At 40.8% G+C, this 25,257-nt stretch overlaps 1 protein-coding gene across 1 annotated transcript in view; it reads right to left on the reverse strand.

Moving 5' to 3' along the window:
- Positions 1 to 25,130, reverse strand: part of LOC106020683 (adenylate cyclase 10) — a 168,434-nt gene extending 143,304 nt beyond the window's left edge. Inside the window, 2 exon segments of the mRNA XM_072023737.1 lie at positions 21,691 to 21,833; positions 24,904 to 25,130. The gene's annotated coding sequence lies outside the window, so the exon portion shown is untranslated.
- Between the last annotated feature and the right edge of the window lie 127 nt (positions 25,131 to 25,257).

Raw genomic sequence — 25,257 nt, forward strand, 5'->3', positions numbered from 1 at the left:
AATATATTTATGGTCTTTTCCCAATAATTTTTTTTTTTGTGTATTTTAGAGATTAAAAATAAAAACTCTATTTCTTTATTTGGTTTAAATTAAATTTATTTCATCATCTGGTTTGCTATTTTGCCTCCTAACAGGAAACTAAAGCAATAACCCAGTTTCGTGCAGAAACACACTGCTTAATTATATAATACGGAAGTATTAGTTTTATTTTCTCTCAAACATTGTGTTAATTTATCTGCAATACTTCAGCCACTAATATCAAGACAAGATGCTAACTTATTACTAAAGACGAACTTTTCTTTCATTGAATTCCCTTTAATTTTGTTGCAGTCTATCCAGATCAAGAATTCAAGCTGAATTCAGGAAAGTCCACAAAGAGATGCGCTGAGATAAAGACAAAAATTCAGTTCACATTGTATCTATTTTTAAGCTGAATTCAAAAATTCTATGAAGGTCAAAAAATGAAGCAATGTTAAAGAGGATTTTTTTTTTCAAATATAGCTAGTAGAACAATTCTGAAAATTTTACCTTGGCTTTCTTTCAGAAGTGATTTTATTATTATTAAGCAGAGATGAGGTAAATTAGATCAAATACCTACTGCTCACAGATAGAAGATTTCATGGCCTACTAAATAGGGAAGGATGTAAGGAAATAATTAAAGTTAAGAACGTGTTTAAGTTGAATTGGAGAATAAAGAATTGGAGAAAAAGTCCTTGAAAATCTAATCTATTGTATCATAGAATCACCGTGTAGCTTCATTCAGCTCTCTCCATACCTCTATGGCCTGTGTCCATTGCAGATTAATCATATTCCTCACCTGATCTCCAAATGAGGTAATTAATTAGTTGCCATCAGCATGGTGCACTGCACATATCAAACACTAAAAACATTAGGGCACCTGCTCTCTCTTTCCCCAAACTGAGCTGAAATCCCACTGGAAAAGCAACATGATTTCAGGGCCTGATCTTAGGACAAAATGAGAGGGCAAAACTGCCCTCTCGAAGATGATATCTAGTGTGAAATGGGTGGCAGAAGAGTTTGAATATGATACATACATGGGATTATATGAGAAACCACATATCCCCCAGATAACTAATCTAGGCTATCTACATATCTAACATTTAAACATCTGTGTACAGTTTTGTAATTGTTAACTAATGAGACTTCAACATGAAGAAAAGCCAAAAATTTTCTAGTAAAGCTTCAAACCCTATCTATTATTCATATATTTGTGGAGAATTTATATTTTCATAACTGCATGACTTGAGGAGAGACTGCGAGTGATTGTTAGTTGTCTTTTTTTTTTTTTTTGGTCATTTTGTAGTGTCTTATTTCCATTAGTTTAAAGCAGAAGTCATGCATCTTCCAACTGGCTACTGCTACAGAAAAATGAAACCCTGCAAAATAATGGCAAAGTGAAGGCACTAACAATTTAAGAAAATGTCTGGAAAAAGTAACTCTGTAAGAAAAACTGAAACAAACAAGTACACTCCCCCAAATAAATTAAAAGATGATGGAAGGAAAACAAACAAACAAACAACATTTAGTAGAGAAACATATGTTTTCCATTTTGAAGTAAGCCACTCCTGATTTCTCTTATCCATCAGTTCTGTCCAGTATGTTCCACATTTCTTTTTCTCACGTATTCAAGTCACAGTCTTGAAGTTTTCATTGTTTTTGATATATGTGGAGTTGGTATTGCAAGAAGGAAAACACTTTAGAGTATGAAGTGATCCATCCTTCAACCTCACCATCACCATTCTTCCCTTTCTCTTCACACCTGCACATTTTGTGTCAGGATTTGAAACACGAACTGAGAATCGCATAGAAGACTGGTGCATTTATACAGTATTTAAAGTATAGTTCATAAGCTAGACCTTCCCCAGAATTGGACTATTACACATTTATATCGACTCTCGAAGTACAATATGAAAAATTTTCATATAATACACAACAACAACAAAAAACATTTTGTATAAGCTATTTATAATGGAAATAGAGCCTCTGCTCTATTTCTAAGCATGCCTAGTGATATAGCAAAGAGAGAGGAGACTATGGCAGTATTTCCTCCCTGCTGCACGTGTAAAAGGAGAAAACAAGATACAAATGAAGGCTGAAGGCAGGCCAGGATGACCAGCCGTGGTTCATTTCTCCAGCAGGGCTCAGCCAGCTGGCACAGAGCCTTCTGAGGCCCAGTGGCTCCAGCCATGCACATGACGCCATATGGCTCTGAGGGAGCATTCACTGCTCTTTTTTGCAACGTAAGTAGGGACACCACTGAGCATGTTGTCCCCAGCAACACTGAACCAGTCTGTCCCATAAGATATTTTTGTAAAGTAGTGTGATGTAATTAGGAACCCCTTAGTATACCGCTAGTAAAGGTATGCAATTTTTTTTATACGGCTACAGTGTATATTCTGGACTAGATCAGTTCAGTATCAGTACAAAGCAAAACGTAAAAACCACAAAAGCTAAGGAGATGATACACTTTCTGGTGTTGTGGTTGAAAAACAAAATAGGGAAATAAAAAGAAGAACTTTCAGAAATCTTTTCTTTGCCTTCAAGAGAGATGTCCTTTCTTTCCCCCCTCCCCCCTTCATTTTCTTACACCTATTCTGTAAATTAGATCAACTTGGAATTGAAAAAGTAATTTTGAATTTTAAAATGAAAATCCTGCCCAAAAATGCTAGTGTTTCATTGCAGTAGAAAAGACTAGTCAATCTCAGCCAGTAGTCTCAAGCAGAGCATTTCATCCCACTGAAACAGCATGCTTTGAAAAACTACAGTTGATAAAAACAATTTTGTACACACGTGTGGTATCTCAAAGGCAGTATTTTCAGCTTGTCTGAAACAGGGAACACACATGACTACTGATATCAGAAACAGGATAGATGTCGGTGTCTCCTGCATAGCCTAAATTTAAAAGAACAATTCAAACTGTGAACTAAGATAATAGGGTATGATTTTGCCCAGCGATGTTGTGGATGCCCCATCCCTGGAGGTGTTTAAGATCAGGTTAGATGGGGTTTCAGCAACCTGATCTGGTGGGAGGTGCCCCTGACCATGGCAGCGGGGTTGGAACTGGATGGTCTTTAAGGTCCTTTCCAACCTAAACCATTCTATGATCCTATGGCTACATTCCAAAATTATCTGAATAGTGTATCCCTATCTCGATCATCTGCATAGGCATGCAAGGTCTTCTAAATCTGATTGGAAACAGTCTAAATCAGTATAAACTCTCTTGCGCTTAGATGCAAAAACTGTTTATAACCGTTATTCAGATGAGAGATGAATACAGCCCTAAGAACCAAAAGAAAACATCAGTGGAAACTGTGGTAGATAAAAATCTATGAATACATGTATGAAGTCAGAAATTAGGAAGAGCAAAGAAAGCAAGCATAGGCAACAAGCGGCACACTGGAACTGAAATTTCCAAGACACACCAGGGAGATGCCTGTTTGCACAGGGACTCAGCATATTTGAGTGCCTCTTAAGTTACACCCATCAAGATGATGCAGGTGAGCAGCAAGACTGAAAAACAATGCTTCTGTGGAAGGGATCTGTAGTGTCAGGAAAACTGAGCAACAAACTCTCACAGATAAAATGAGACCTACCCTCAAACAGACTATCTGAAATGGTTTGGACTACTACTGAGTATGTTATGATATGAATTAATGAGAGTGTGAATTTTGAGGGGCCTTTAAAACAGTTTGGGTAGGTATGCAACTGTGCAGAGGCTTTATGCTATAATTGTACATCTGGCACCTTCTATGGCATTTAAGGCTCATTAAATTCTGAATCTTGTGTCATCTGCCCTTGGCTTAAAATAGTTTTGTGTGAGCTTTTTGTCTCTAACTTCCTCTTTAACAGAAGTTGTTTCTGTCAATCTCTTAGCTCCACTTATCCTCTTTATCACATCAGATCCTCAGCAAAAGCATAGACTCAGATTATAGTCCCAGTCCTCCAGGATTTGACTCCCTTCATGTTTATTTATAGGATAGCAAAAAGAACTAAACAGTTTATATAGGACCTGATCCTCTATGAGCAAGCAATAAATAAAAACATTCCAGAATACCTTTTTAAAAATCCCAGTTACACTAAAAGTATTTTTTTCAAACTAAGAGTTTTCTAACATATAGAAGACTGACTGTAACAGTAATATTTTCTATACAAATAGTCTATGAATTGACCCAACATTTTGTTTTTCTATAATACTGCTCTTCAAGACCACTAAAGACACTGACATAACACAATCCAGTAAGTCTCAAGTTGCTCTGACATGAAAGGTTTCTTGTCATAAATCAGGAGACTCACAACAATAGCAGTGTGACATCCCAAAAGAAATTTACATTTAATTTAAAGCGACTGTTTGAAATGAATAAAACATGATCAGAAGTCAGACATTTGTAGTGAAATCAAAAAATATCATACCACTGCTTGCTGATTTCAATAACTGCTTGCAATTACTGGGGAAAAAAGCAACTGACTTATTACAGGTTGGCAGTACAGATTTTATGACAAATTTCTTCCCTGCTATAAAGACTTTACAACTGAAAAGGTAGAATGCTTCATAAAATGAAGTATCTTTTTCTATGATAATAACTGTTAAGGTTTTCCTCAATGCTCATATGCCTCTAGCTTATTTTGTAATGATATAACACCTGCAATGGATTAAATCTGTACTGTAACTGTAGCAGATAGTGTAAGGAATGTCAGTTCTCATTAGCTTGCATATAAATCTGCCTGTTTTGGTAAGCAGGATAAAGGAAAGACCAGTGAACCACTAGAAACCCAAAGCATATGTTGTTCATGCAAAAAGGACATTTAGCAGCAGGGATCTTTTCCACATCATACTCTTTTAGGACTGGAAGAATGTTTTTCAGGAAGAAACAGAAATCTACAAAAATGCATTATCATCGAGTTGTAGTAGGTTTTTTTCATATATATACATGTATAATGGCTTGCTGACACAGCTGAACAGTCATAAAATATCACAGAGTAAATGAGTTGATAACGTAAAGCAGTAATTAGGATTTCGTGCATGTTTATCCTATTTACATATTTTAATGCTTTGATATTAACATGTCAACTTTAATAGTATGTAAATGAATTCCCTTGTGTGAGATTTATCCTCCTCAGCATTAGACATGTATTCATTCCCAGCAACTGTAAATTTCATTCCTTACTTGTCTTTTCAGAGAGATTTTTCAGGATCTTACACAAAATGTTTTCCCCACAATCTCCTGTCCAGGTTCATTAAATAAGTTTATATCTCTAATGGATAGAACAGCAGTAGCCACTGGCTCCACATATCACTGTGCTATAAAAACACATACAGAGAATCTCTTTGTGCCTGGAGGTTTTACAACCATCTAAATAAGAACAGATTAATCAGCCACCTTGCATTCCTGCCTGTTTCTGCATAGTGCTGATGCTTGCTAGAAATCTGATGCAACATACTTAATCTGAGAAGCATAACAACACATGCCATAACAACTGATGCCTCAAAAGCGCCATGGTACGTCACAAAGGTATTTCAAAAGATTCAGGAATAAAAACTAAGAATGCCTTTAGATTTTTTCCACCATTTCAATGCAATCTTGATGTTTCTGTTGACTATGTATCTGGAAAATTTGCATTCTTCCAATGAACACCTCTTAACGAGAAACAGTCAGAAAACAAAGATACGGTATAATAATAATAATTAAAAAAAAAAAAAAAAGTACAGCCTAACACCAGCTATTGGTTTACAGTACACTGCAGTTTAGTTCTGGGTGTACCGCAGAACACTGCATAATACAGCTAGAGTTGCCTGGCAACAAACAGGAACTATATCAGAAAGCAGCAAAGGTGTGAATGAGTAAACAGAAGTGACAGTAACATGAAAATGCCCTGTTAAACCAAGTTTGGTGCTACAATGCCTGACTACACTTTCACAGCATTTCAAATGGAATGTTGGACCAAATTCTGCTCAGTGTTCAAGTGTAATTAAGGTATGTACACATGAACTAGATTTGACTAAAAAAGCTCAGTATAAAATCTAGAGATAAAACACATTAATAAAATGCATTACCATCAGTTTAGCTACTAAATACAAATACAGATTAAGAGCCCAATACTACCTTGAGTAGATGAAATAGGATTGGCATCAGGCACTCGTTGCTAAACTCCTGGAAACCAAGCGCGCACACACATGCACACAAATTGTGCACAATTTGAAAGACCAGTGCTCATTTCCCACATTTCTTTCCACTCAGAAACCCCTCCGCTGAGGCACTGAACTGCTTTTCTGCTTTGAGCTTTATTTGTATAGCTGCAAAATTCTTTTGTTACAGACAACTGCCACTTTAACATATAAGGTAACCTTTGAAAAGTGTCCTGAAAAGGATCAAATTTCATAGTGAATAGACTATAAAATATAATTATAGGATTGATATATTAAATATACCTGGGCCAGCCCTTCATCTGGCTTATATCAGAGAAACTCACATGACCCAGCAAAGCTAAGCTACTTCGTGATAACTAAGGGTCTTTGTTTCTTAAAATGACGCTGAAATATAATTTCCTTCCTTATCCTTTCCTATAGGTAAGTAAAACTCTAAGACAATGCGATCAAGCAGAGATTGATTAGTCAGAATTACACTGATGTAATGTTGGGGCAGAAAGTTGCATGAGGTCATCTTCCTGAACAGATGGTCCAGAGGTATTGGTTTTAACTAGCACATGGTTGAGTAAATAATGTTTAAGTTTTCTTTGAGAGCCTGGGGAGTGAACCAGATAGAGTTGAGTGAAATACCTGTGCCTCCTGCCCACATCATCTGCTACTCCTAGGGTTTTCATTTCCTGCACTGTTTGTGCTTTATCACACGGCTCACTGGTCAGGCAGTCTGTGCCCTTGGTTCAAAAGCTTTTATTGGAAGATTGAGAGAGATGTGAACTTATTTTCAATTTGTAATTTCTTTATATATGTGGTTTGCTTCTTACATGCAAAATCACAGTTAACAGAGACAGAGGCATATGGCTGTATTGCTTTTCACTCAGTAAAATAAGTCTATATGTAATAAAAAATGGCCATATTAGAATAAAAAATCTTCCTAATCAGTTTTATAAATTAATTAGTTTCTGTTCAGATTAAACACCCACTTGAACATACCCATATTTGCCTCCTAAACAGAAAAATTAATTGATTGTACAACATGGACATTGTTAAGCATGTGTTTACAATCTCAAAAGGATTAACCTGGTCCTTGTATTACATCATATTTTCTATATATATACACATTTACTACAGCTTTGTTTAGAATAAAAGTAGTTGATGAAAAGTTCAGCAAATTTCACTATGACTTTTTAATGCTTTGAACAGGAATGTCTCCTTTCATAAGCAGCATCAATGACTTCTGGCAATGTCAGATTAGTGTCTGTTCTATTGCATTTACTTTTCATAGTAACAATCCTGGGAATGTCATTGTTACAATATTTAAATGAACACAGTGATGCAAAATGGCACAGTAAGTATGAAAATAAAGTGCAAGATTCAAAACCAGGGTAATTATTTACAGACAAGTAAACGAAGACACAACTAAGATAACTTTGACTATAAATTGTTTTCTAGTTAGCTTCATTACATAATAGTTTAAGACCTTAAAATGACCCCAAAATACTATTGACTACAAATTATTATTTTGGGGAAACACCAAAATAAATACAGAAGCATAATCACAATGTTATACAAAAATGAAAAAAAATCATTAAATATACTTGCACAGACATTGATGTGATACGGTAAAAATGTTTTAAATAAACTGTCTGCATTACCCATGTGTAAGGTGTAGTCAGACGTGTAGGTCACCTGATTATTCATTTATTCACATTAAACAACTTGCTGCTGTTCCCTTCAGCTTCACTCTATAACTACTGCTGTATGTTGGCAGAGCTTCCACATTTCTATTTTTAAAAAAATGTGTACATAATTTTAAGACTTGAATAATTTCTTATTGATGTTTACAACAAAGGTTCAAAGAGAAAACCATAAAGGAAAAAGAGTAAAATTGACATTCTGATTTGTCTCATTAAAGCCCACCTTTGAGTTAAAGTCATAAAAACAAGAAGAGAGCATCACAGCAATCCAATAAAAGAAAAATGCATACAACTTGGCTGCAAGGCATGTATAACTTTTTTTAACCTACAGATGGGTCCGTATCAAAGAATTCAAACTCCATTCTCTTAATGGCCCTCTGTACAGCAGCCAAGGGTGCATAAAGGAACTGGAAGGGATACAGGTGCTCTTTCATGTATCACTTATACAGGTAAGAGTCAAGTGAAAAATTCACTTTCAGATTAAAATTCTCATCCCATCTTCCTCTCCACAGTTCAGGACATGGTGATCTGTACTGACTGAGATTTGCATCCCCTCTGATTTCAATATGACAAACATCCAGCTTCCTGTGATTGTTTGCAAATGTTTTTATAGTACCCACATAAGAAGGATGAACTCTTGTGGCAACTATTTCTCTGGAAAAGTTGCAATCAATAGCTTCCAATTTACCAAGCTAGATCCCACTTATAAATATACCCATCCATCAAACTATGTGGTTAGTAATGATCTAGTTTCACTTAAGGCACCACAAGTTGTAAGGTCATTGCTGATATTATTGCAGACAAGTGCTTTTCTCATGTTTTTATGACTGTAATGTCATTCCTGTTTGACTTCACTGACACTACTCATGACAGAATTGCTTATGACATAATTATGGAAATACATGGCTTATTATTGCATAATAGCCTTACAAATCTCATGCATGCATCATTATGCAAATATGAACAGTGGAGCAAGCGTTGTTGATGTCAATATGTCCATGCCAGAATAAGCTAATCAAATGAAATATAGTCCAATTAGCAGCATGGTGGGCAATCTTAAATAAAAGGAGATGTTCAAAGGAGGAAGGAGTACTTAAAAATTATGGCAAAAATATGACATACCTTCAGAAAAAAAGTAAAGATTTTTATTCAGTTGATCCCAAGACATGATAACTCAAGGAATGATGGATAATATACATGTCAAATACAAAGTCCTCTAAAACTACATCACTTAATTTAATCTCTGTAAAAGTTATAAAAACTGATCTAAGCTAGTCTTGCAGTTACACCTAAAGTTAACAGAGGGGATAGGGAGGGAGAGACCTTCAGACTCCCACAACTAAAATAATTTTATTTTATTTTAAGGCAGTATTTATTACCTTCTGACAGCACTCATACCCCTTCAAGTACTATAGTGAGAACCTATAGCTTAGATAACACATTTTAGAAGACTGTAATTATTTAAGACTTTAGAAATTATTTAAGGCTTTGAACAACCCAGTCTAGTGGTATGTCACTGCCTAAGGGGGGGGGGTTGAATTAGATGATCTTTAAGGTCCCTTCCAACCCAAATCATTCTGTGATTCTACATGTATGACAAATCCCATCCTAAATGTTATATACATACACAAAATAACCCATATATCCTATTAAAAGCCAAATGACCAGGTTATCTCCTTGCTCAGACAGCATAAATCTATTCTCTACATAATAAATAAATAGGGATGATGTGGCAATCTCATGTAGATTCTAATGTACTATATTAACTCAAGGAGCACAGTGGTTTGCTGGTTAAATGAAAATATCTCTGGAAGGAAATTGAATTTTGAAAGCTCAATATTCAAGTTTCAAGGGGGAAAAGATGCTTATGTTAACTCTCAGTTGCAGGGATGCCTATCATTATCAGACTTGACTCCTTTCCACTTCCAGCCTCTCTGGCTTCAGAATACCCTGGGAAGCATGGAGCACGCAAAAGCATATTAGCACTGGAAAAATGGGTTTGCTTCGTTTTGTGTTTGCCACATGAATAACAAACGGTATATAAAAGCTTGAGGAAAATGACATTACAGAAGAACTATGCACTTTTAATCAACAAGGGAACCAATAAATATGACATAAAACCAGGACTATGTTTTAGTTTGGAAAAAATAGAAAAGTGTTCTTTAAAAGCTACTTTGTTTACCTGCCACCAGCCATGTAATCTGCATTCTCATTGAAAAAAAAAAAAAAACCAAAAAAAAACAAACAATTTACCCCCAGGAGAATAAAAAACTGAGTGAATTTTGATTGCAATAAGAAATCAATGGGATTTCTATAATATATTTTTTATATTTCCATATATATTTCCATACAGCTTAAAACTGTATGGAAAGTTTAGGGACTTTTCCATTTGGTTTTAAACATATAATTTCCAGACTGAAGAGAAATTGCTTGCTATAACTCTTCAGTACTATACCTCTGAAAATGTATGGTGTGAAATACATTAGTCAATATTGTTTCTACTCTATGACTGGCTGACGAGTCAGTTATCTTTTGCAAGAAAATAGCAAACATGAGTTTCACTACAAATGTATTCTGTTTAAGAATCTTTTACTATTCAGGAAAAAATGTTGTAACAAGCAAACAGCAGCAACATGAATTCGAGTTATCTAACTAGTGAAGAGGTCCAGAGTAAGTTGCTACCATTTTCTGCAGTACACTCTGCTTTTTGACCTGTAATAAATCAGTCAAGATACACTGTTTCCAGGATATACAATATCAAGGTCTCAGTCTTTCTATTATCCTAGATGCTGTCACAAAGATGTTGTGCATAGGGACTAGATCTCTGTCTTAAAAGTTAGACTTTCTGAAACTAAATGGCACTGTACTGGTAACATATAAAAAACCAGTACCACCTCATTTAATTTGCAACCCTTTTTTTTTTTTTTTTTGAGTCTTTTTTCCTTCAGTCTGCATAGGAAAATAAATTTTATAGTCATCATTGATCAACTACCATCCTCCTGAAGTTCCTGTGAGTCAAGAGAAACCACTAGCATACATTGCACAGGATTTGTTCTGTTTCTACACGTGCCAAGTGAAAAAAGGGTAAGGGAAGACACAGGAGAAACAGCAAAAGAAATCAAGGAACATAGGGTTTTGACAGAAAGGTGACTGTCTGGAGACATCAGGCTGTTCAGTTTCCTGCTTGCATCAGTCTTACTGCCTACTAACTGTGAACTGAAGCACAGGGTGGTTGCAGGGGAGAGTGGGACCAGCAAGAACCCAGAGCAGATGGCTGTGAGCACTACGTTGGATGCAGATGCTGACAGGCACATGCACTTGGCATGTCTTTTGATTCACTGAAAGCATCTAGGACTTATATACAAACAGTTGCTAAGCAATTTGTTTGCACTGGAAACTACTGGCGCTGGACCAACCAAATAGGCATGAAATAGTGGCAGAGTGTGGGTCTGTTTTGTCCTTTCTTTCTGAATTAAGTGCCTCAGTGAAACCATTCTCAAAGGGAAAACAAGACAAAAAAAAAAAAAAAAGATATCCAAGAAGATACCCATAGACATGTTCACTGAGGTTCAGTTCCTACTTCATCTGTAATGTTACGACATATTACTGGGAAATCACTCTTCTTACACCTGTGACTACATAGACTCAGAGGCCTCAGTATAAGATTTTGACACTTAAATCAAAAAGCCAAACTCCTGGAAAATGTCACTTGTAATTCTTGCACAAAAAACTTGATTACAAAGGTTCAGCTTACAGTTTTGGAGAAGCCTCTTTGCTACTCAAGAAAATCCAATTAAGAATTGAAAAAAAAAATAAAAAATAAAATTTTACATCTACTGCTGGTAAGTATATTTTAAAGGTCTGAAGAAGTCAGTACTTTTTTTCTTCTTTCACTAGAGCAGTATTGTCCACTACTTTTGGAAAGAAGGTATTGTACTTGTCTTGATGCCATAATAGTAGGTCTACCAGATATGCCAAAAGAATGCTTTGCCATGTGTCCTTTGAGCAGGAACATGGCACTGCTAACAGTTTTACAGAAGTGAAACAAGGTACCTCTGAAATGGCTATAGCCACTGTTACCACTTACACAGAAGCCAATACATATCTGGCATTTCAGCAGAAAGCCAACTTCTATTATTTTGGTTAGATATGTTAATTTTTCTCAATCTGATAAATAATAGAGGATTCTCTGGGTCTCTCTTACATCCCTCTGCACATCACCATGATTAATGTAAAAAAAAAAAAAAAAAAAAAAGGCCAAGAGCTCTATGCAGATAAACAGGATTTTCTAAAGCAATCTAGCCAAAAGTTAGCTAGATTAGCATTTTCACATTCTCATGTCCACTGATGCATGACTGCAATGTGGACAGCTGCTTGGGATGCCAGGCTCTGCATCTAGGATCCAGCAAACATACTTGGTGCTCAGACATTGCTTCTTTGCTACCCAAGCTCATGCCCGTGTGTTCAGGCAGAACTTTGCCTACTCATCACTTCGTCAGACTCCTCAGACTGTTAATTTGAGGGAGGTAGCAAGTGACTACAGGCTTGGATGGACAGGCTGCCCACTCCTAAAGAACCCCTTGCTGCTGTACTAGGCCACTCTTTTGTAAAGTGCTGTTGTATTCAATGCTTTGTATAACTTCACTCTTAGCTTTGTTCATTGACACCTAATTAAGGAGGGGAAAAAAGAAAAAGCAAAGGGAAAGAAAATACAGAACTCCTGCTGTATTCCAGAATGACAGGTTCTAACTCTTCCGGTATTTGGCAAAACACAGACACTAGAGGGAAGGTAAAGATGCCTGAAGGATGTACAAATGTCTGGAGACACTTTTCATGTAGAAAAGAACAGGGAAACCTTAGGGAAAACACCACCATGTAAGATGAAGCAATGAAGAGTGCAGCATCTCTACATTATTGTATTTTCATCACAAAGACATCATGTGCATTTTAAAATTCAAAACAATCCTCTATTCTTACTGAGCCTTCCTATAAGGAATAATATAATAGTGTAATCTAATCTACGCAGAGTATTGTATCAGAAAAACATATCTGATACTACAATGCTCAGGTGCAAAATGAAAACAGAAAAGATGGATAATCTGAAGTTATGCTGTATTCTCATCACATTTTAAACACCTGCGTGTTCACAAGAATGTTTTGAAGTGTTTCAAATTTGCACCTTTTAAACAATTTTCCTTCAAAAAGAGCTTGACAACATAAAAAAATGTAAAATAACTAAATCATATCTCATAGCAAGATAGGAGATGAAAAAAAATGGCATTAACTATACCAGTTCGGAGTGTAATGAGTTTTCTAAAACAAAACTTCACTTTTGTCAACCTGACTTCGAAATGCAAGGAAGTATATTAAACTGATGGGTCAGCTCTGGAATCAAACTGGAATTCTGCTACTGGGAATGGATGCCAATCTTGGAGCTTGCCAGCACAATGCATGTTGTCCATATGCTACATTTGTGCTGTTTGAGTACTCCCTGTGTGTTGTAGCTATCACTATTAGTTTTTCTGTTACCATGTGACTCTAGTGATATCAATTTAAACTAATGACTTACTTGGGTGTCCTGATATTACCTTATTCACTGAAGAATAAAAAAGTGCCACCCTCTAATCTGAAGCTGTAATTTGAAAATCAATTGTACTGAGGACTCAGCAATCATTATTTTTTGATTCTTGGCCAGTTGGCATGATCAATGCATTAAAAAACTTCTTACCTGGAAACCATTCTTTCTTGTCACAGTGAAAAACTGCACCCGACTATGTTTTCATACATAGTTACACAATTAGTTACATAGTTGATACCAATAATAAGAGAAATATCCATGCTGAAAGCCAGTAAGGTCTTAAGCAGCACATTTCATAACACTTCTGCAAAGCATTTTAGATGACTCAGACAAAACTAGCGTTTCCCCACTGCTGAAGGTAGCAGTATTGCACTGGCTGTACAAGTTTTGGCACTAAATTTTGGCAGAGTTTGCTTTAAACATCCTCTAGAAGGTGGCTAGGTTATTGGGAGTTCATATCTTGGTATTTTCTAATTCTCTCTACCAATTGGAGATTATAGTACACACCATCACATACCTAGTTCCATTCTTGGAAATTCCTTAGTGGTTGTGTGGGAATAGAAATGTTGTTTTTGCAGAGTTACATTGTTTAGAAGGAGGGAATGTGGTACTGAGATATGCTTACAGTGATAAGAAAGTTTAGCAGGCGACCTAGTGAAATGCAGACAACCAGACTCCTCAGGACAATTAGGTGAAAATCACGGTGTCAAGTCAAGTCAGATAAGTGAAGAAACATTACCACTTCAAGCAGTAAAAATGTCAAAAGAAATTTGAAATTTAACAGGCCGGCAACTGAAGGCCATGCATTGTTTGTGAAGCATCAGATAGATTGTGAACCTGGATTACCCACTCAGTGGGGAAACAGGGGAGGGTCCTGCCATCAAAAGGTATATAAACTGTGTTTTGGAACTAGTAGATGCGCTCTCTCCTGCTTGTGGGGCGCCCGCCATTGCAATCGCGAATAAATTACTACTTCACTGAGATCCTCGCCTGAGCCTAAGTTATTGGCTACGGAGTGTTTCTCACAATTTGGGGGCTCGTCCGGGATCCAGTCACCTACTGGGGAGCCCCACCGCCGCAGCAGCAGGAAGGCATGCCCCGCTGATTTCAGCGGTCCTGTGCATCGACGGTGGCGGTTCTGCGGAAAGCTGACAGAGGGCCCGAGACTGGTTAAAGAGGCAGGATCCGTGAAGTAGTGGGGAAAGGAAGAAGGTAGGCACTCCGGGTTTTTAAGAATCGATCCGGTAACTCTGTGCACAGACCAAGGTAAGAAATATTAAGTATTGCCTTGGGGGTCGGGTATCTGGTGTATGGTAAGCCCTTGCACGGGGAAGTGCTGGCACTACACCAGGGGAATCTGGTGTACGGTAATCCTTGCACGGGGAAGTGCTTGGAAGTACACCAGGGAATCTGGTAAACTCAGGTGTGCGGTAACACTGGCACGGGGAAGTGCTTGGCGGTACACCCCCATCTTTCAGTACGTTGGTGTGTGGTACACTGCAGAAGGGAAAATTCTGTAGCACATACTGGCGAGGGTTAGGAAAAATGGGAAAATATGAGTTCCAGGGGACAGGGAGATATCCCTGGGGGAGTGCCTACTAATAGTTCTTCCTGAAGAATTATAAGAAATTGGAAACATAATCCCAAAATTAGAGGGATTGTAAAAGAAAAATAATTTAAAAAAAAAAAAAAAAAAGGTTAAATATTGTGTATCAGTCTGGACAAAAGAACCAATTAAGGAAACAGCAGTATTTTGGCCAAAATACGGGTCTGATGAAAATTCAGGCTTTAAATTTATGTGTAAACAATGATTCCTTTTTCAGAGAAGGAGCCAAGTTATGCTCCCTATAATCTTAATATTGAACCGGTGGCAGCAGCAGTCACTCCAGGAAGGGAGACAGGGACTGTAATTAACACTGTCCCTAAAGAAGGATCGTACTCTAGGCTCTGGCAAGAATTAGAACAAGGTAGAAGAGATATTGAGAATTTTGCCTTCCCTGATACTAACAGTACTAACACTAACAGTGTATCCTCTTAGGTGAACTACCCCCTCCTCCTTACCAGCAGAGAGGTTAGGACTTTTAAGAAGGAGAGGAAGTCTTTATTCGAGGACCCCAACAGCCTAGTTGAACAATTAGACCAGTTCCTACGACCTGATTTATACTCTTGGGGGAGGGAATTATGTCTGTAAGTATGTTGTTTACAGGGAAAGAAATGGGAATGATCAGGAGGAGAGCTGCTATACAAGAATGGGAAAGAGCTCATCCTCCAGGACCAGGGGTAATACCGGCAGGGCAGAAATACCCACTTGCCAATCCTGGCTGGAATAATAATAGTGTGCAACACAGAAATCATATGAGAGACTTGGGGTCAGAATGAGAAAGTACTTGAGGATGAGACCTGAGAACCCAGTATCCCAAGCGCTCTTGAAAGTTCATTGTGTGATTAAAGCCTGGCAAAATACGCAGAAAATGCTTCAGAAGGTGGGGGGATGTAGTGAACAGTCGCTGGGGGACCCTCCTGTGGGAGGCCCTGGAGGTATGTGTCTGGAGGGGAGATAAGAAGGAAAAAAAAAAAAAAAAAAAAAAGAGAGAGAGTGAAACTAATGGTATTGACAGTGGTGCAGCGGGTAGTGAGGCAGAGGGTCGGAGAAAGAGGAAGAAAATCTTCAGGGGGAGTTAGGGCCAGGATGGAAAGGAGAGGAAGAGAGATGAAGGAATGGCAGGCAAAGAAGGCTGCCTGTGTTGTGGCCTGAGTCCTAGCAGGGACAGGCTTTGATAAGATGTTTTAAGTGTGGCCAGGCTGGCCACTTCGAATAGGAATATCCGGAGTGGAAGAAGGAGGAAAGAAGGAAAATGGGATGAAATATGCTATATTGATATGTTGTTTATCTTGGAGGGAAAAGGTATGGAATTAAGTTGGACCCTGACTGAGCCTTTGGTGCTGGTATTAGAAAAGTACGGGCTGGAGAAAGATAAAGGAAGTGTTAAAAGGGTTGCTGAAGGGGTTAAAGGTGTGGCATGTAATATTTAGCAGAGCTGTCTGAAGTTGAATGAGCAGGGAAAGGTGATGTAGGCATTATCTAAGTAACAGTCTAGAAGTTTTGGTATATTTGCTGTGGTGTTTGGTCAGCTTCCCAAGCATCGGGGAGGGGGGAACAGCCTGCTCCACCAGGGGCCTCTCCAGCGGCAGCAGGGGGGCTTCGGCTCCAGCGCCTGGAGTGCCTCCTCCCCCTCCTTCTGCACTGACTTTGGTGTCTGCGGGGGGGTTTCTCGCTCTCCCAACTGCTGTTACTTGTAAAGTATCAGGGATTAAATTAACTAATGAAACCCTAAATGTGATGGGGGTAGAAGGGACTGGGATAACAGTGCCACTTTTGGGGGATACCAAGCTGAGACTAGGGGATAAAATGATCACTGGGCAATTATTGTATGTATCCAAGGCAGAGACTAACTTGTTGGGAAGGGATTTGATGATTAAATTGGGCATTCAACTAGTAAATTGTTAGACTGGAATAACAGTGTTATTAATGGAGTGCTCTCTGGCCCTGAGAGCAAACATACATGTATATTCACCTCTGACTGGAAAGACCCTGAAATGGGGGCGGAAGCAACAATATAGGTGGACAATTTTACCTCAGGGGTTTACAGGGCCACCTATCTATTTGGGTAAATTCTAAAAAAGATTTTGGAGCAATTACAACCTCCCAAGGAGGTATTAATGTTACAAATATGTGGATCATTTTAAGGAAAATCGATACTCCCTGATGGGAGAGAAATGCTGAATAAAGTGATAATGAGGCAAATATTAACTGTTTTACATCAGAAGAGTCATTGGGAGGTGCAAGCAATGTGTGATGTTGTTCTAAGAAAGCATGTCTGTGTAGGAGAATATACTTTAGAGAAGCACACATGCAGAGGATGTACTACTATATGTCAAAAGGTAAATAAAAAGGTCTTCTGTAACCTATCTAGAGGGGGACGGGAGCCAGGGCTTTGACCTTTCCAAAGTATACAGGTAGACTTTACTGAGTTACTTGTTTGTCCTAATTGACCACGTGACTGAATGGGTGTAAAGCTTTACTGCAAGGGTTAAAGCAGGCCTTAGAGATTGAGTGGGATTTTCACAGCCCCTGGCACCCCTCCTCTTCTGGAAAGGTAGAGCGAATGAATGGTGAAATGAAGAAACAACTAACAAAACTTGTGCTGGAAACTAAGGCTTCTTGGGTAAAATGCTTACCCCTTGCACTGTTAAACATATGGACACAGCCCAGAACTGATGTAGGAATTTCTCCTTTTGAAATGCTATATGGTATGCCCTATGAGTTGGAATTGCCACTTGATCACCCTCAATTCTAATTAAGACTTGGAAAGAGACTGCTTTAACACCACGATGGGGAAGGCCCCTATGCTGTTTTGCTTACCACAGAAATGGCTATTCGAACTGCGGAGAAAAGATGGACACATGCCAGCCATGTGAAAGGACCAATCCGGGAAGGTAAATGGGAGGCAGCTCCAGGCCCTGACAACTTGAAGCTGACACTAAGACGGACTCGATAAGTATTTTATATTATCTGTGTATCGTGGGAAGGGGAGGAGGCCCTGTTTCAAAGGCTCCCTAGTAGGTTCCCCTGAAGAACACTGCTGCTGCCAAGAAGAACCGATACCTTGTAGTTCGCTGCAACCGAACTGACAAGCGAGGCAGAGAAGTGAAAACGGTGGGGGACTGAGGGGCCGACAATTTAGATGGGCTCTGACCACCTCCTACGATACATGGGAGTCAGTATCATCGCTTTGGTCAGCTATGGGTCTGCGCATCCCCATCAGCCTTTTAAATGGAGCTTGATCAGATGGGAGGATTAATTCATCATCCAGCAAACAACGACAGCAGGTGCTCCCAGTTTCCGCATCACATTATGTGACCTGGTGTCAGTGCAGCCATGCTTTAACCGATCAGGATTTTATTTCTGCCCAAGTTCTAACACAGGAAAGGGGTACTGTAATTACCCGAACATGTATTATTGTGCATACTGGGGGTGTGAAACCATTGCTATGGACTGGACACTCGGGGCTGGTCGGAATAAATTCTTACAAGTGGGATATGGGCCGCAAGGTTGTAACCAAAAAGCAGGTCCCCGTTACAGGTGGTGAGGGCATGGTATAGGGTATACAGGAACCTTCCATGGAAATAAAGAAATTTGCAAGGTTCTATATATAAATATAACAAACTTGGATGATACTAGCTGGGTACTAGGAAAAATGTGAGGTGTCAGATTTTACAAACACAGAACAGATAGGGGAGGACTCGTACTAATAAAAAGGAGGATGCCGATAGGCCCCAGGCAGTAGGACCAAATGAGGTATTGTCAGAAAATGTCCAGGGAATCCAGCCTGCGGAAAATACTTCAGTGCCAACCCTCGGCAGCCCTACGAGCTCAGGTAAAGCCGAGAATGATAACATAGCTGAGAATAACATATGGGGGGGTCATGAATGCCAGCTACCAATTATTAAACAAAACAAACCCAAATGTAACAAAACACTGTTGATTATGCTTTAGTATAAGGCCTTCATATTATGATGCTATCGGGAATCCTGGGGAGCCCACCCGCACAAACGAGAACAGCCCTCTGCATTACAGTTGGGGAAAAGACATAAGGGTAACACTAACACAAGTCACTGGAGGTGGTAGGTGTGTGTGCATGGTTCCTAGTGGGAAGTGTCACCTATGTAATATCATGGAGAATGGAAAACAATCAACCGAGTGGCTAATCCCAGCCAACAACGCTAGGTGTGTTTGTGTGTGAGTGGGCATAACTCCTTGTCTATCACTAAAACTCTTTAATGCGTCTCGTGATTTCTGTATACAGGTGATAATTATACCAAGGATTCTATACCACCCTGAGGATTGTATGTATACCCAGCACACAGTGGAAAGTCATCATCTGGAAAGATGGGAACCATTCACGGCTCTAACTTTGGCCACCCTTATAATCCTGGGAGGAGCTGGAGTGGGAACCAGGGTAGCCTCATTGGTTAAACAAAATCAAGAATTTACTTCCTTATGCATTGCTGTGGACGAGGACCTGACCTAAATTGAACAATTCATCTCGGCCCTGGAAAATCTATCAGGTTGCTTTCAGAGGTAGTGTTACAAATTCATAGGGGATTAGATTTGGTATTTTTTTACAACAGGACGGGCTGTGTGCAGCCCCGAAAGAGGAATGCTGTGTGTATGCTGATCACACTGGAGAGGTAAGAGATACAATGGCAAGACCCAGGGAAGGGTTGAAAAAAAAAAAAAAAGGAAACGGGAGAATGAAGCCCGACAGAGCTGGTACGAATCTTGGTTTAATTATTCACCTTGGCTTACTACTTTATTATCAACAATAACAGGACCTTTGTTGTTCTTAATAATAGCACTAACTTTTGAACCATGTATTTTTAATAAATTGATTGTGATCTTAAAGGGACATTTAGAAGCGGCACATTTAATGCTCATACATGCCAGATACGAGCCAATAAGTACCAACGAAGGAATCGAGGAAACATTAGTTCTTAGTAGCCAGGTAGCCAGGCATTGCCGAAATTCAATGAACAAAATGAGTAACTAAAAGAAAAAGGAGGGATTGTAATACACAATAAATGTTTGTTCATTGTCTTTTGTAAAAACAAGGAGTTCTGTTTGAGGAACAGGAGTTGTGAAAACTCCCTGCTGAAGTAAGGAGCTGTATAATGCTTAGCTAGACACTATGAAAATTCCTTTGCTTAATGTAACAAAAAAAAAGAACCCTCTCCCCTTCTCTCCTTCTGCATCTCAGTAGCCTCTTTTGTTCAAAAAACACTGCTGCAAAGTTCATGTAACCATCTCCTGATAAGTTGTTAAACTAGTGTATCAACATCCTGCCTTCCGGTCTCACGCTGGGCCAACATGACCAAATAAAGAAAGAAGTTGAACCACAACGCCGAGGAAGACTACGGCCTTCATCTTCACGACCACCAGAGGAACGGAGACGACCCCCTAGCAACAGTGCACGCAGTCGCAGAACATACCCGGACGTGCTGCGTAATCCTGAAATCACCAAGATATAAAAAGGGACCCTGGGGGGGGTGAGGTGCGCGCCGATGGCGGAGCCGAGACTCCCCGGCCGCCCAGCGCTGTTTTGCTTGCTGTTGCTTACTCAATAAATTCCTTTCTATTATTAATGCAATGCTCTCTGAAAATTAATTAAGGGGGCAACTTATAACACTAACATCTAACCTAAAACTCCCCTGGCGCAACTTTAGCCCATTCCTCCTCATCCTGTCACCAGGCACGTGGGAGAACAGGCCAACCCCCACCTCACTACAGCCTCCTTTAAGGTACCTGTAGAGAGCGATAAGGTCGCCCCTGAGCCTCCTCTTCTCCAGGCTGAACAAGCCCAGCTCCCTCAGCCGCTCCTCGTAGGACTTGTTCTCCAGGCCCCTCACCAGCTTCGTCGCCCTTCTTTGGACCCGCTCAAGCACCTCGATGTCCTTCTTGTAGCGAGGGGCCCAAAACTGAACACAGTACTCGAGGTGCGGCCTCACCAGAGCCGACTACAGGGGGACGATCACCTCCCTAGCCCTGCTGGTCACACTGTTTCTGATACAAGCCAGGATGCCGTTGGCCTTCTTGGCCACCAGAGCACACTGCTGGCTCATATTCAGCCGACTGTCCACCATCACTCCCAGGTCCTTCTCTGCCTGGCAGCTCTCCAACCACTCATCTCCCAGCCTGTAGCTCTGCCTTATGGCAACACGCTGCACCATGGATAGGGCGGGGCAGCCGGGCTGCTAGGGGTTACGCTGGGCACTGGTCAGTGGGTAGTGAGCAACTGCATTAGCAGTACTATTATCATCATCATCATCATTATTATTTTCCTGTCTTAATAAACTGTCTTTATCTCAACTCGCAGGCTTCACTTTCCCGTTTCTCTCCCCCGTCCCAGAGAGAGAGGTGGGAGGGTTGGAGAAGGGCTGTGTGGTGTTTAGCTGCCGGCCGCGTTAAACCACAACAACACCTCAAAGGGGTTGGGGAAAAAAACACACGTTTTAGAAAAGACTTTCACTGAGAAGAAGGATTCTAGTTTTAAGGTACTGGTACGCCATCAGCATGCTCATAGGCCTTTGCTGATTTTAGCCGGAGGTTTATCAGGCCACAACTCACTGCACATGCTTTCTCTCTTGCTTTTCAATCTACAAATCGAACAGAGATTGAACATATAGAAATACAGTACCTTGAAAAGCGTCTTCTGTTGACAGTTCCCCTCAGTATCGCCATACTTTCTTCAAAGCTGGAGACCGAACACCGCAGGATGCTTTTTCTCATTGATCTTAAACGGTGTCCGTTGAAACATTCAATACTGGTAGAAGAATAATCCTAGGGAAAGAAGGAAATAAGAATATATTTATGTGAACCACGTAGATTCAGATAAAGAAATTCTGCCTCACGCAAGTTTAATTAACCCTCCTGACTTGGTAGTGGGGCAACTAATGGCAGGCAGACACTGAAACGCTGCTGTGCTCAAGAAAAACCTGGAGGAAACAAACAAACAAACAAAAAAAAACTTTCAAAACTAAAGCTTCCCTCTCCCCACCATTTTCTTGTGGATAACTTAAGCTTAATATCCTTGGCAAAAAGATATTGCAGCAAAACCTTTCACATAAACTTAGTGTTTCGTGAAAAACAACAACAACAAAAACTTTAAATTCAATTGGAATTTTTTTCAATAAATTCAATTGGAATTTAAATTCAAAACTTTAAATTCCATTGAATTTAAATTAAAGAGAATAAACTAATTAAATTTAAAAAAATTAAATTCAATTGACTGTTCAGAGGAACAGTCAAGCTTGACATTATACATCCTAGAATTAAAATCTAGTTCGAGTTTTTCTCCCATCTCCAGACCTTGCTAAAGATGCTTATTAGGAGCTCTGTCAAAAAAAAGTGTAAGGCTTGTTATATCAAAGCTTTGAACCCTTCTTACTGCCCTTGACCTTCTTCACATTGCTGCTCCTACAAGGGTGAGTACTATCATTTTTAGTACGGGAGGGAAGCTGTGATATCCTTGAGTGGGGGGGTCGTTCTGTTTACAAAATGAAGTTCCAATAAGAGTACATCAAATGAAATTTCACTCCAAAGTCAGAAAATAGACAAGATTCTTCTGCTTCCCGGCACTAACTTTACTAAGAGCTTAGCTAGCGTTTCCTCAAGGTAACAGCAAAGGCATGAAGAAGTTAGAGGAGGGCACTGGTAAGGGCACGTGGGAGAATGCTTTTCTTCCTCCTGTTCTCCGTGCTGATAGAAAGGGGCCTCACGAGATGCTTGCCCTAGCACAAGTTTGAATCCAGGCATCTGAAACAACTCTTGAAGACGTTTTTTATTCCCCAGACCCAGCAGAGATGAAACAAGACCTAAAGCTTGATGAGACCAGCCTGGTCTGCCACAGTGATGTTTAATGTTTTTCCTCCAGGAGGCTTAAGAAAGGAAAGAGTGGAATAACTCAGGAGACCTCTGTACACATAGTTATGCATTTATTTGATGACTTCTCTGCAACAAGCACAGTGCCGTGTACTCGTGTTATTCTTTATCAGCTCTTCTTTTATCTTCACCTTGTCTCAAACACGGGCACAGCCAGGAACAATGGACCAGGAGCCCTGACCATCCTCTGGCTCCTACAAAAGCATCCCAAGTCAGTGAGACAGCAGACACTGAGAAGCACTACGTTACCTGCAGCAGGCTGCCAGCAGGGCAGAACTGGCTCGTATCAGTCATACAAGGCTGAAAAAAACGCACTCAAGAAGTGAAATTCAGCAGAAGCAAGTGGCTAAACCAGAGCAAGGAAACTGCAGGAAGGAATTTTGTAGTAGTTTGAAAGTTATTTTCCTCCTACTATGGGAAGTGATCAACAATTGCTTCTAAGAAGTTAGCTGTTGGGTGTCTCTAAGGAAGCAAGCAGATGCTCAAGTGCCAGCCAAACAGGTAAGTGTGTTTAGGCTAGGAGCTCTGGTGTCAAGTCCCTACGCAGATGACTCAGGAAGGCTCAGCAGAGAAAAGGGCCACTTCCCACTTTCCCCAAACAAAAAGGGAACTCTGGAGCACACGGGTGTCAAGTACAGGTCACAACAAAACGACCTTGTTCGGCCTGAGGAATCACAGCAGGGTTGTAAAGCTGCAGACAAACAGCCTCCAGAGGGACAGCCGCCGCTTACGGTCTGCCACAGGACTCCTTGGGACTGGAAACTTGGGAGAAGACGAAGCCATCAGACTCCGGTTTACCTGAGACTTTCTGCTGCATGCTCCTTAATCTAGATGGATGAAATACGCAGGTAAATGGCTTGCTGGTATCAGGAAAACTGCAAAAGCTGCTATTGCCGAGTCTTTGCGCACCAGAAAGTCAGGGAAGAGACATTAGGATGTGAACAAGCAGCTAGGAGCAGGATCGCCATCTCTGTCATCTAGGGCACTTCTACATGTCTCTGCTATATGAGTGCTCCAGCAAAGGCTGGCGGTCCTACAAACGAAACAGGAGTGACTCTGTGCCTCGAAGCATGGGAAAGTTCTGCAAAGAGGTGAAAAAACACAAAGAAAGAAACCAAACCAAACACACCTTACAACCTGTTTCATGAGAAGGATTCTGCTTTCGCTTCAGTGAAAACTTTACATTTAACTTCCCCATTCCTGCTCCCACAAGGAAAGCGGGCCAGCTGTTTGCCCTGCCTGACTTTGCACAGCCTTCCCTCACGTGCCACGGGCAGCTCAAGTCCTTGCAGGCTTTGACAACCGCTTCTCATGCACACTGCAACGGCAAAGTGGAGATACTGAAGCAGCCTCCAGCGCCTGCTTGCAAAGAGACGACACCCCAAGGGCTGCTTCCTGCTTAGTTCAGTAGACTTGAAATGAGAAGGGGGAAGAGAAAGAGCAAAACAAAACCCCAGCCTGAACCCAAAGAGCCGAGAACGCTGAGCTCGGCGGCACGGAGAGCTGAAAGCACCGCTCGGAGGCGGGGCTCGCCCTGAGAGCTGGGAGGTGCTTTGAGGTGGTTCTGCTCTGCCTTTGGGAAGAGCAGAGCTTGAGCTCTAGCTAGCTGTGTGTACGGCAGCCAATTCCTTCAGGTGATGCTGAGCGGGGATGGGAGCAGCAAGACGGAGCTGGAAATGGTGTGGATGAAATACCAGACACACAAATCGTCCCTAAGAGCAAATTAGGGTTTTCCCCAACACCATCAACCCCTTAAGGGAAGTCGTAACCACATTACACCCCCTAACTAACGTTTTTTTACTTCAGCACTAATTAACCCTGATTTTTAGCCTTGCTCTCCGAGCCCCCTCAGCACCCCCCGCGTGCACCTGCCCGCGGGGCCGCCTGAGGGGGTGGGGGGCTGGTGAACGAACCCCCCCCCAAAGCTCCCCGCCCGGGCTCGCTCGGAGGGAACCCCGCGGGAACTCACGGCCGGGGCTGCTCTCTGCCTGCTCGTCCTCCTGCCGCCGGGCTGCAGCGAGAAGAACTCGGAGCTCGAGTCCATGGCAGCCAGGGACCGCCGGCGGCTGCCGGCGCTGCGCCTCAGCACCACCATGGCGGCGCCGCAGGGCCTCCCGGAGGCGCGGCGCCCGCTGAGGCGGCCCCGCGCCGCGGCCCGCTGAGGATCCCTCCGCCTCACACGGAGCCCTCCATCCCCCTCCTCCCCCCTTTCTTCCCTCCTCGGCGCGGCTCCCTCTTCCGGCCCTCGCTGAGGGCCGGCCCTCGCCCGCTCTTTTAATTTTTTTTTTTTTTTTTTTTTGGAAGTATTTTTTAAATCTTTGCC

The sequence above is a fragment of the Anas platyrhynchos genome, chromosome 15, assembly GCF_047663525.1.
Source record: "Anas platyrhynchos isolate ZD024472 breed Pekin duck chromosome 15, IASCAAS_PekinDuck_T2T, whole genome shotgun sequence".
In the NCBI taxonomy this organism is placed as follows: Eukaryota; Metazoa; Chordata; class Aves; order Anseriformes; family Anatidae; genus Anas; species Anas platyrhynchos.